Here is a 12,628-nt window from a genome sequence, read left to right as displayed (position 1 = left end):
TTGATGATAAGCGAATACAAAGGCAATTTTGGGAAGAAAGAGTGAAAATAATATTTGCAATGGCAACACAATTCACAATTAAAAAATATACAGTAAATACGGTATATTTTTTTACTGAATTGTGTCGCCATTACAAATAGTATTTCCCCTATGTCCTCCTCAAATTCCTTTTTATCATTATCATCATCAAAACTTCTTACTTGTCACTTAGGGTCCGGTTCGTCTGCATTTTTCGGCAGAAGTTTCATCAGTTTCCGCCTGGAAAACGCCGATAAAATCTTTCTGGGTTTGAAAAAAAAAAAAAAAAGTTGGTTGAAATGGATGCCAATACTTGGCCCCCTTCACCCAATATCTCATCCGGCATTGCCCATTCTCTCTCTCTCTCTCTCTCTCTCTCTCTCTCTCTCTCTCTCTCTTGCCTTCTTTTCTTACTCAATCTCAATCAGTTTTAAAAAGCATAATGTACTTGGAGATTACAAATTCTTGGAGATTGGAAATTCTCTCTCTCTCTCTCTCTCTCTCTCTCTCTCTCTCTCTCTCTCTCTCTCTCTCTCTCTCTCTCTCTCCTTTGCCTTCTTTTTCTTACAGAATCAGTTTTAAAAAGCATAATGTACTTGGAGATTAGAAATTCTCTCTCTCTCTCTCTCTCTCTCTCTCTCTCTCTCTCTCTCTCTCTCTCTCTCTCTCTCTCTCTCTCTCTCCCCCTTTGCCTTCTTTCTCTTATACTCAGTCTCAGTCAGTTTAAAAAATCATAATGTACTGAGATTAAAAATTCTCTCTCTCTCTCTCTCTCTCTCTCTCTCTCTCTCTCTCTCTCTCTCTCTCTCTCTCTCTCCCCTTGTACTTTTTCTTACAGAATCAGTTTTAAAAGCATAATGTATTGAGATTAGAAATTCTCTCTCTCTCTCTCTCTCTCTCTCTCTCTCTCTCTCTCTCTCTCTCTCTCTCTCTCTCTCTCTCTCTCTCTCTCTCTCTCGAGTGCTAAGTAATACAGTGCAGAAATACTGTGAGAAAGACTTCCTTGGAATAAATTAATGTGAAGAATCTCTTCATCCTTCCCACCCACTCTGTCTCTTGCTACGCTAAACGAGAAAAGGTTGGGGAGCACCATGTTCTTGATATTTCTTTCGCATTATCCCGCTGTACCTCTTCTCTTTTATATTTTTGTCACCGTCTGCATATATATCTTTTGCTTCTTACTCTGTATTCATTCCCATTTTCTTTCCACTTAGTTGTCCAGCTCCTGCGTTCATATATCTTAATTTGTTTTCTGCAGAAAAGTTCTCTTAGTGGAATGATAGGGAATCGTAAACATCGAATTATTTGCTTAGGTTTTAATTTGGCGTGTAATTATGCTGCAGGCTTCCACAACTACTGCAATATCTTGCTTTCATTATTATTATTATTATTATTATTATTATTATTATTATTATTATTATTATTATTGTTGTTGTTGTTGTTGTTGTATTTCGCTGTAAACTTATATAACAGCTACAATCTCTTGCTTTCAGTATTATTATTATTATTATTATTATTATTATTATTATTATTATTATTATTATTATTATTATTATTATTATTATTATTATTATTATTATTCAGAAGATGAACCTTATTCATATGGAACAAGCCCACAAGGTCCATTGACTTGAAATTCAAGCTTCCAAAGAATATGATGTTCATTTGAAAGAAGTAACAGAAGGTATTATGAAACAAAGAAAGAAGAGAGCAGTTGTTAGAAAAAAAAAATACATTAATAAATAAATAGATAAAAATGTAGTAGTATCACTACCGTACATATAAAATGGCCGTAAATTGTTAAAGGATAAGAGTAGATCGAGTCTTGAACACGTATGAACGTCATTTCAGTTTGGCTCTCCTAGAATTATGACGTCACGGCATCCCGGAAGGTCTTTTCTTTGAACGCGAATTCCATCTCCTTCGAGGAAAGTAATGCTTCTTTAGGCGGACCTTACTCCCCCTGGTACCGAATGTACTTTAGCTAAGAGGCTTTCCGTTACGGCCTATTTCGCAGACGATTTCCCCGTCCCTCATCACCATAAAATACAATTGTTAAATTTGGGAGTACTCTACTCCGGGAACATTTTAGTTCCGAGTTTTAGCGAGATTTGCAAAAAGGAATGTATCTCTCGGGCTATATAAGTAGAAAGTCGTCTCAGAAGCATTGCTCTGTAAAGTTTTGTGATAGTATAGTCAGCTTTTTGGTAGATATGTTGCAAGTAAATCTAGGAAAAGATATAATTTACTGTTTTACTGTAATAAATATTGAGTTCATAACTACTGAGCTACTGCCCTTTTGAAAACCTTGAAGTTACAGGAGCTCATTACAAGTATGACTTTGAAGTTGACACTATGTTTTGCTTATTTAAGTTTTGTTACAGTAAAGTCAGCCATACAATAAATATATATAATAAATAAGTCTAGGAAGAGAAATAATTTACAGTTTTACCATATTAAATATGGAGGTGACGGCTTATTAGTCGTGACATCTGAATTCCAACAATACTGAGCTGTTATTACTTTTGGAAAGCAAATTATTGATTACAGGTGTGACATTTGATGACACTAGATATTTCGCTTAAATATTTTCTTATGTTGTCACAACGTTCTGACAGTAAACCGAATTTTCCTGACCTGTGAAGTCAAGAATAGGAATCAGTATATAAACCAAGTCTCCTTCAAGCCATTTTCTTGTTTGGAATTTATGAAATTTGTATCCATGACTTAGTTTTTAGGCGTCACTGCTTACAAGTTTGGCTCATAATAGAGTATATATATATGTTTGTTTTGATGGCGCTAAATCTTCACTTTTAATTGATAGACACCAAACATTAAACACCTGTTACCTATGGAATAAGTTCAAACCGGCATCCAAATAGTATCTTTAACCTGGTCATCTTAACCCATTAATCCATTCTCGAGATATTTTTTAATGCATACAGACACGGCCTAGAACATCATTATCTACCCCAGCAAGGACCTATAAGAGAGATTCTTGAAATTTGTGTATTTATTATGTAACTGTTCTTTATACCGTTTTAATAGTTTAATGTAAGCAGATATATTTATATATTACGCTGTCTGTTAGAATTTGGTAACACCAACTAAAGCTTTATTCTCGTAAGAAATAAAAAAATTATTCTCGTACGAAATTAAAAAAAAAAAACTTCGTAATGAGAAAACTAAAACTCCTTTCATTAGAGCAGTTAAATTATTTATTACGTAGCGTCCACTTTTTATATATATATTTCTGTTGTTTATTTATTTATATTTTTCATTTTTTTTTAAACTCGGAGCTCCTAAAGTTTTAAATTCATTTTTGTTCCCTCTCCTCCCCTTTGGTCGCTCGTACGAGGCTCTGGAGAGCAACAGAAATAATACGAAGTTTGTTGTTGCTGCTCCGCTACGTTTTATGATCCCTGTGGAGAGAGAGAGAGAGAGAGAGAGAGCCTCTCTTGGCGTTTTATACTTGCCGGGGGAAATAGTCAAGCCTAGACGACGTTATTTCGTTAGTTTCTGGCCGTTGTTTATTACGTTGCGTTGTTTTGGGATTTATTAAATCTTCCCAGATACGAAAGTGTTCTTTGCGTGGCGTTGTTGCAACGAAAACTGTGGGAGTTTATTGAATAAACTGCGTGTTGGTAACTAGGCCTATGCTCTTGTATTTATTGGGATGTAATGAAATTGTTGCAACGCAACCCGTCAGGAAAATGCTTACTCTGTTGAGGGTTGGTCTTTAGACCTATGCTCTTGTATTTATTGGGATATAATGAAATTGTTGCAAAGAAAACAGTATGAAATTTGTTGAATTTCCTGAGTGTTGGTAACTAGGCCTATGCTCTAAGGTTTTTTGGGATATAATGAAATTGTTCCAACGAAAAACGTAAGAAATTTTTTGAATTTCCTGAGTGTTGGTAACTAGGCCTATGCTGTTAAATTTATTGGGAAATTATGAAATTGTTGTAACGAAAACCGTCAGGAATTTGTTGAATTTCCTGAGTGTTGTAACTAGGCCTATGGTCTAAGATTTATTGATATATAATGAAATTGTTGCAAAGAAAACCGTGTGGAATTTGCTGACTTTTTTGCGTGTTGGTATCTAGGCCTACGCTCGTAAATTTAGTGGGATTAAATGAAATTTTTGCAACGAAAACCGTCAGGAATTTGTTGACTTTCCTGAGTGCCGGTAACCAGGCCTATACTCTAAGATTCATTGAGTTGTAATTAAATTGTTGCAGAAAATCGTAAGGAATTTGCTGACTTTGATGCGTGTTGGTAACTAAGCCTGTGCTCATACATTTACTTTTTTTTATTCATTCATTTGTCAAAGAAACCTTTTTGATTCTTTTATTTGTCAAAGAAACCTTTTTGATTCATTTATTTGTCAAAGAAACCTTTTTGATTCTTTTATGTGTCAAATAAACCTTTTTGATTCATTTATTTGTGAAAGAAACCTTTTAGATTCTTTTATTGGTCAAAGAAACCTTTTTGGTTCTTTTATGTGTCAAAGAAACCTTTTAGATTCTTTTATGTGTCAAAGAAACCTTTTAGATTCTTTTATGTGTCAAAGAAACCTTTTTGATTAATTTATTTGTCAAAGAAGCTTTTTTGGTTCATTTATTTGTCAAAGAAACCTTTCTGATTCTTGTATTTGTCAAAGAAACCTTTTTGATTCTTTTATTTGTCAAAGAAGCTTTTTTGGTTCATTTATTTGTCAAAGAAACCTTTCTGATTCTTTTATTTGTCAAAGAAACCTTTACGATTCTTTTATTTGTCAAAGAAACCTTTTTGTTTCATTTATTTGTCAAAGAAACCTTTTTGATTCATTTATTTGTCAAAGAAACCTTTTTGATTCATTTATTTGTCAAAACCTTTTAGATTCTTTTATTTGTCAAAGAAACCTTTTAGATTCTTTTATTTGTCAAAGAAACCTTTTTAGATTCTTTTATTTGTCAAAGAAACCTTTTTGATTCATTTATTTGTCAAAGAAACCTTTTAGATTCTTATATTTGTCAAAGAAACCTACATAGCGCAGCTTTGTAATTGCACGTTCCATTACAGTCCATTAGCAAGCTGTTCCAATATCCTATCTTTAATTGTGCACTAAGATTAGAAACTATGTGAATGGTAGCCTAATTACGCTACTTAAACATACTTAAGTCCCGTTTAGAGAAACATAATATTCCTACAAGTTCGGTTTCATTGCAGTATCCAGAGATTATCATTGCTATTAAAATGCCATCTTAATTTACCAAACAATAATAAACAACCCACAATATTTAATTAACGTCTTCCTCGTTATTCCGATTCCCCAAGTTTAATTTCCTGCGTTGTCTCTTTTGCTTCTTGTCCTTCCCTTTGGGAATTATGTGTTGTCTCCAATCATTGTATTTTGCGGTCTGTCTTTTCGTCAGTTGCGTGGTTTTGTTTTGTATCATTTGTCCTATTTTTTTGCAGGGGATGATGGGAGTGGCAGTCTTAAAACAAACCTTTTTATCCCTAGTTTGACAGAAATTATTGTTATTGTTATTAATAATATTATTATTTGAAACAAGAAAGTGAAGAAGTATAAAAGTGTCATTTGTCAGTTTTTGTTATATTCTTGAACTTCTGAATGTAAAAAAAAATCAATTTCTGATCAAGACTGCTTTTCTTTAGTTTGCCCTTAAGCTTGGCAATTTCGACGGACTTTAGCCTCGTTTTCTATGCCCAGTCCCTGGTCCTCTCTCAGTCTAACGCCAAGTTAGACCCCGGTCCAACGATTCCTACTTGATAATGTAAACGTAGTTGAATGTAAATGTGTAATAAGTGCTCTCCCAAGTATAATAAAGATAACAGGATGCCTGCGCAAAGAATATTTCAGTGGATATCTCGGAATTTCCGTGAAGCTTATCGTATCTTTTTTTTTTTCTGCAGGTTTCACTTTATCGCTGCAGTAGGCACTTTTGAATGCCTGTTGCAACTAGGAACTTTTAATTTTGCTATTTAATGCTTTACGAAATGTTGTAATTAGCAGTGCCAGAGTTATTCTGTGCGTGTATTTTCTAGGATATTAATTGAATATGATTTTTAAATGGTATTGTTTTTATTGGTGCTAGAAGCCTTTTGGTAATGCTTATGCTTCTTAAATATTTAGTAGTCTGTGGATTTTAGCCGATTTTATTAAAGTTGGTCATTAGCAATACTAGTGTTATCTTGTGCATATTTTCTAGGATATTAATTACATATAATTTTTAAGTGCATTGCTTTTCTACGTGCTAGGAGCCTGTCGGAATACCTGTGTACTTACATATTATATTTGGTAGTCTAAGAATTTTGACTAATGTATTTATTTTTTATTAAATATTCAAAAGAAAACACCTGCACAACTGTGCACTTAGGAATCAGTATCTCAATTTTGTAATTTTGTAGTATCTTCGAATACGTTTATGATATATATATATATATATATATATATATATATATATATATATATATATATATATATATATATATATAAATTAAAATTAGTCCCCTTTGTTTATGATTTGAACGAAACAGACCAAGCCATTCTGTGGAGCTGAGTGTTTTTGATGTTGACAAAATTATGAACTTATATTTTTTTTAAAGCACACAACTGAAGAAATTTTACCTGAAAATGAAGAATTTTCGCTAGAAGCAGTTTTCAGATTTTTACAACGCTGCAGCCTTTTGAACAAAATCTAAATTATTGCAAATATATTTTACACGTTAGATTACTAACTAATCCGTCGGGCTGGGCACAGAAAAGTCCTTTTAACTCGGTGGTATGGTAAAACTTGATTTTTTTAGTTTTCTGTCAAAGAAAACTATTGTGCCGGCTTTGTCTGTCCGTCCGCACTTTTTTCAGTCCCCACTTTTTCTGTCCGCCCTCAGATCTTAAAACCCACTGAGGCTAGAGGGCTGCAAACTGGCATGTTGATCATCCACCCTGCAATCATAAAAACATACCAAATTGCAGACCTCTAGCCTCAGTAGTTTTGATTTTATTTAAGGTTAAAGTTAGCCATAATCATGCTTCTGGCAACGATATAAGATAGGCCACCATCGGCCCGTGGTTAAAGTTTCATGGGCCGCCATTCATACAAATTATACCGAGATCCATTTTCGGTGGTCTTGATTATACAACATGGCAGGTGGACAGAAAACTCGATAACGCCGAAGGAGGAAACTTTGGCGCATTTTTGTTTTATATACCATAATTATGAGATAAAAATTTTTTTACGTATCATGTTCCTTTTCGTTTTCCTAGTGACGTGCAGAATCATGTCTCACTCTATATAGATTTAATATTAGGAAATTTCACATGAAACTCGAAGCATGTTAATTTTGTATCTTTAATTTCCAGGACGCGTAGACGGTATTCGACGAGCTGTCCATGCACCGGGTGGACACGTATGAAACAGGTAAAGCTTCCTTTCTTCAATCTTGCTGTCCAACCTCTCTAACCATTACTTCTAAACGCAAATAATGTTATTATTTTTAAAAACAACTTGCTTCATGTAATTATTCAAAGGTATTATTTAGCATTGTTGAGTAAACAAAGCTAAATTTTTCATGGAAATAAATCGGTCAGTGAAATTTTGTCAGAAGCCTCAACATTCGCAATTGATCCAGCTGTAAACTTCTTGAAGAATTGTAATTTAATTGACAAAACATAAGTAAAAAATGCGCCGAAGTTTCTTCGGCGCAATCGAGTTTTCTGTACAGCCTCTACAGCGTATAATCAAGACCACTGTATGAGCCTTGGTCCATGAAACTCTCAGCAACGTTGTTGCGTTGCCAGAAACACGATCATGGCTAACTTTAACCTTGAATAAAATAAAAACTACTAAGGGTAAAGGGCTGCAATTTGGTATGTTGGATGATTGGAGGGTGAACGATCAATATACCAATTTGCAGCCCTCTAGCCTCAGCAGTTTTTAAGATCTGAGGGCGGACAGAAAAAGTGCGGACGGACAGACTAAGCCGGCACAATAGTTTTCTCTTCAGAAACTAAAAATCAGCTCAGATGTCTAGTAAAACTGTTATAATAATAACAATGTCACGAGACATAGATCATTTTATCTCGGACACTGACTGACCACTCAGCGTGCCTAGACACGCTTATTGCTGTAATATCTCCCATTTTTACTCATTGTGATATTGAGAGCATTGCTTGCTCGATCCCATTTGCATGCTGATTGCGCTCATTAGACCTAAGTGCTTGAATTCAGACGGTGAATGGAATGCAAATTATCATTGCACCAGACATCACCTTTCAAATGGTTCTGCATTTAGACCCAATTTCCAGTTTTTTTTTTTTTTTTTTTACTCTCGAATTTTAATGTATGACGTTAGCTCTTTGGGCTCATTTGGATTTTAATTGAAAAATGCTAATGACGCTAAGCCTCAAATGGGCTGGTGTGTTCAATCGGTTCATCATCACACGTCAATTTTCCAATGCTTTTTTTTTTTTTTTTTTTTTTTTTTTGGCCTTTTGTGGTGCATTTATAAAGAGTGTTTGAATGGTGTGAGAGTGCTCTCTGCATCGTCCCTTTATTTATTTATTTATTTATTTATTATTTTTTTGCTTTATTGAGCTCTTTTTCTTCGCCCTTTTATTTGATTTCTTTCTCATTAGTGTATTTATATCATCTTTCAAGTTAATGCACAATTTATTTATTTATTTATTTATTTATTTTTTTTTTTTTGCATTTCATGTCATGAGGTCAGTAGCCTGCATATTGGACTTTTCTTTTTAGCTCATTCTTCTAATTTTTTTTATTCCCTGTTTTCATCTGTCTCTCTCAACCCTGTGGTAGACAAAGGTATTCTATAATTCGGCTGTCCCTTCGACATTAACCGGGAAAAAAGGTATATTAAGCTATGTTCAAACATCGTATCAGGACACCGGATTCTTTATAGCATTTTTCAGTCGTTGAAAGAACATCATGTATAAAGTAGTATAAACAGCAATAAAAGAAAATGATATTTTAAAAGCATAAAATATGTTGGAATTAGCAGTAGAATTGAGAGCAGAGAAATTTTGGAATTAGCAGTAGGGTGAGGCAGAGAACTTGGAATTCGCAGTAGAATTGAGAGCAGAGAAACGTTGGAATTAGCAGTAGAATTGAGTGCAGAGAAATTTTGTAATTCGCAGTAGAATTGAGAGCAGAGAAATGGTGGAATGAGCAGTAAAATAGATAGCAAAGAGAAATGTTGGAATCAACAGTAGAATTGAGAACAGAGAAATGTTGGAATTAGCAGTAGCATTGAGAGCAGAGGAAATGTTGGAATTAGCAGTAGCATTGAGCAGAGGAAATGGTGGAATGAGCAGTAAAATAGATAGAAAAAGGAAATGTTGGAATCCAGGTAGGGTTGAGAGCAGAGAAATGTTGGAATTAGCAGTAGCATTGAGAGCAGAGAAATGTTGGAATTAGCAGTAGCATTGAGAGCAGAGAAATGGTGGAATGAGCAGTAAAATAGATAGCAAAGAAATGTTGGAATCAGCAGTAGAATTGAGAGCAGAGAAATGTTGGAATTAGCAGTAGCATTGAGAGCAGAGAAATGTTGGAATTAGCAGTAGCATTGAGAGCAGAGAAATGTTGGGTGTAATAGAACTGACAGAGGCACCTCAGAACAGGGACGAGTAATAAATGATGCATATTGAAAACAGTGGTCAAGTAAAGAGACAATAAAGAAAAGCACAAAAAATGAAGGATTTTTAAGTGGACATCCATCCTCTGGAATCCAATGACTGATTAGGAAATTGAAGAAACTCGAGCCAGGGAATTCAGTATTACGCTTTAAAACAAAGGAAAAACAAGTAAATGGGAGAAATAACGAAAGAAGAAGCAAGAAAATATTCAGAAAAACAAACGACAAACTAGTAAATGGAATTTAGAGAATAACGGAAGGAGAGATAGAAAATATTCAGTAAGAAAAACAACAAACAAGTAAATGGCCGCTAGAGAATAATGAAAGAAGTGACAGAAAATATTCAGTGAAAAAAAGGACAAACAAGGAAATGGAATTTAGAAATACGAAGTGAAAAAAACAAAAAACAGGTAAATGGGATTTAGAAAATACGGAAGGCGAGGTAAGAATCATTCAGTGAACGTGGGGCGGACTTCATTTGCCCGACTGACGTTCCAGTACTGCTTCCAGCAGGCGTTTGCCCTAAAACCTCGGCGCTGGACCGGCGTCCCTAGCCATTCTTTCCCTTTTAACCATTAACCACACTTCATCTCCTTTACGAGACAGCTCAAGGCACGCCACAATTCTCCGGCAGGAAAGGTGTGAGAGGGGGGCGGGGTATGTAGGCTCTCTCTCTCTCTCTCTCTCTCTCTCTCTCTCTCTCTCTCTCTCTCTCTCTCTCTCTCTCGTTGTTTCCCGTGTTGGGATGAAAGCTAAGGGTAAATCTTCCAACTCCCTTCCCTCCTCTCTCTCTCTCTCTCTCTCTCTCTCTCTCTCTCTCTCTCTCTCTGTTCACATAGACAGATAAATATATACATTATATATATATATATATATATATATATATATATATATATATATATATATATATATAACTGAATCCAAAATAAGGAATGTGATAGACATCAATAAAACTACAAAATCACGAAGGAAGAGAAACAATGGAGTATTGCAAAGGCCTTGCGACTTCTTGTATATGTATGTATGTACGTGTGTAATATATTTACTGTATGTATATACATACTGTATATATATATATATATATATATATATATATATATATATATATATATATATAAATATATATATAGTGAGAAAATATTTGGAACATTTTTCATTTTAGCATTTTTTCAAGCGTATTTATTTTCGGGTGATTCGTACCTTTTCCAGCAACTCCAAAAGTCATTTGACAGCCGTGTGCCGATTTAACGGTAATTTGCTTGCAAAGTAGTTTACCGTAACCGCATTATACCTTGACGAGCATCAGCTGACCGTTGTCATGGGTCCATCGACATCCGATGAAATAACGAAAACGGTTTTTAATTTTCTTTTTGGTTTTGTAGAGTTTTTTCTTGGGTATCTTGCAAAGAGAATCTTTGTGGAAGAACCTATGGCTCAGTTGTATTGCTTTGAATATGTAACGCCGTAGGAGGGTAGTGTCGTCAGTGCACCTCATGCGGTGCACTGTAGGCATTACTTACGGGTCTTTGCAGCGTGCCTTAGGCCCCTAGCTGCAACCCCTTTCGTTCCTTTTACTGTACCTCCGTTCATATTCTTTCTCTTTCATCTGACTTTCCACCCTCTCTAACAAATGATTCACAGTGCAGCTGCGAGGTTTTCCTCCTGTTACGCCTGTCAACCCCTCTTACCGTCAGTTTCCCCCTTCAGCGCTGAATGACCTCGTAGGTCCCGGCGCTTGGCCTTTGGCCTAAATTCTATATATGATTATGCTAGTTAGATAAAGCACTTGTCATTTTAAAGTGTTATTTTTGTATCAGCATTAACAATTTTAACACGTATTTGATCTCCACTTCATTATATATATGCAAGCGGAGTTTATTACTGTTCAAAATATTTGGAGTCTTCGAAATAAATTTGTATCAGGCACACTTTATTATATTGCAAAATGTTGAGAGTGAAAATGTTTTAGGATCAGATCATATTGTTTATTTTTTTCATTTTTGCAGCCTTCAGTATAAACTATATATTCAGTATATTCAGTATATTAGTTTTTGATATCAGACAGTAATTGGGTACTTTTTGTGTGTATTTTATTGTGTCACTTTTACGGCATTCGTGGGTCTGTGTAGTGAAATGTATATATGTAGCATTTATATGTGTGTGTAGTGAATGTGTATATGTTGCATGTGTGTATGTAGTGAATGTATGTGTCTATGTAGTGACTGTGTATATGTATGTATGTATGTATGTATGTATGTATGTATGTATATATATATATACATATATATATATATATATATATATATATATATATATATATATATATATATATATATATATATATATATATATATAGAGAGAGAGAGAGAGAGAGAGAGAGAGAGAGAGAGAGAGAGAGAGAGAGAGAGGGAGGCATGTGTGTGCCTATATAGTGAATGTATATATGTAGCATTTATGTGGCTATGTAGTGAATGTGTATATGTAACATTTATGTGTCTATGTAGTGAATGTATATATGGATCATATATGTGTCTGAGTAGTGAATAATGGTCATTACGTTAGTGTGTCCCTCTGGTTAAAAATTGTATATTAACTTATTTATCACTTTATTATTTTTTATTTCATTAAATATACTGAAGATCAATCGTATTTAACCCTGCGAGGACTCTTGCATATTTCGATTTTTTATAATTTTTAGGTAATTTAATTTCAACGCATTTTGGAAACCCCCGTACGGTGCTATAGCTGCAACCGCTTTCATTCCCGTTACTGTACCTCCGTTCATATTCTCTTTCTTCCATGTTACTGTCCACCCTCTCCTGACAACTGATTCGTAGTGCAACTGCTTTGGGAGGTTTTCCTCCTGTTACACCTTTCAAACCTTTTGCTGTCAATTTCCGTTTCCGCGCTGAATGACCTCATAGGTCCCAGAGTGCTCGACATGTATGCC

At 34.6% G+C, this 12,628-nt stretch overlaps 1 long non-coding RNA gene across 1 annotated transcript in view; it reads left to right on the top strand.

The window, feature by feature from the left end:
* LOC136855454 (uncharacterized) overlaps positions 1-12,628 on the top strand; it is a 175,528-nt gene that overhangs the window by 54,738 nt on the left and 108,162 nt on the right. The window contains exon 2 of the long non-coding RNA XR_010858041.1: positions 7,388-7,445. This is a non-coding gene — a long non-coding RNA (uncharacterized lncRNA). The remainder of the gene's footprint in view (positions 1-7,387; positions 7,446-12,628) is intronic.

Source organism: Macrobrachium rosenbergii, chromosome 31 (assembly GCF_040412425.1).
Source record: "Macrobrachium rosenbergii isolate ZJJX-2024 chromosome 31, ASM4041242v1, whole genome shotgun sequence".
Lineage (NCBI taxonomy): Eukaryota > Metazoa > Arthropoda > Malacostraca > Decapoda > Palaemonidae > Macrobrachium > Macrobrachium rosenbergii.
Note: the sequence above shows the minus strand (reverse complement) of the source record. Positions and strands in the feature narration are given on the sequence as shown.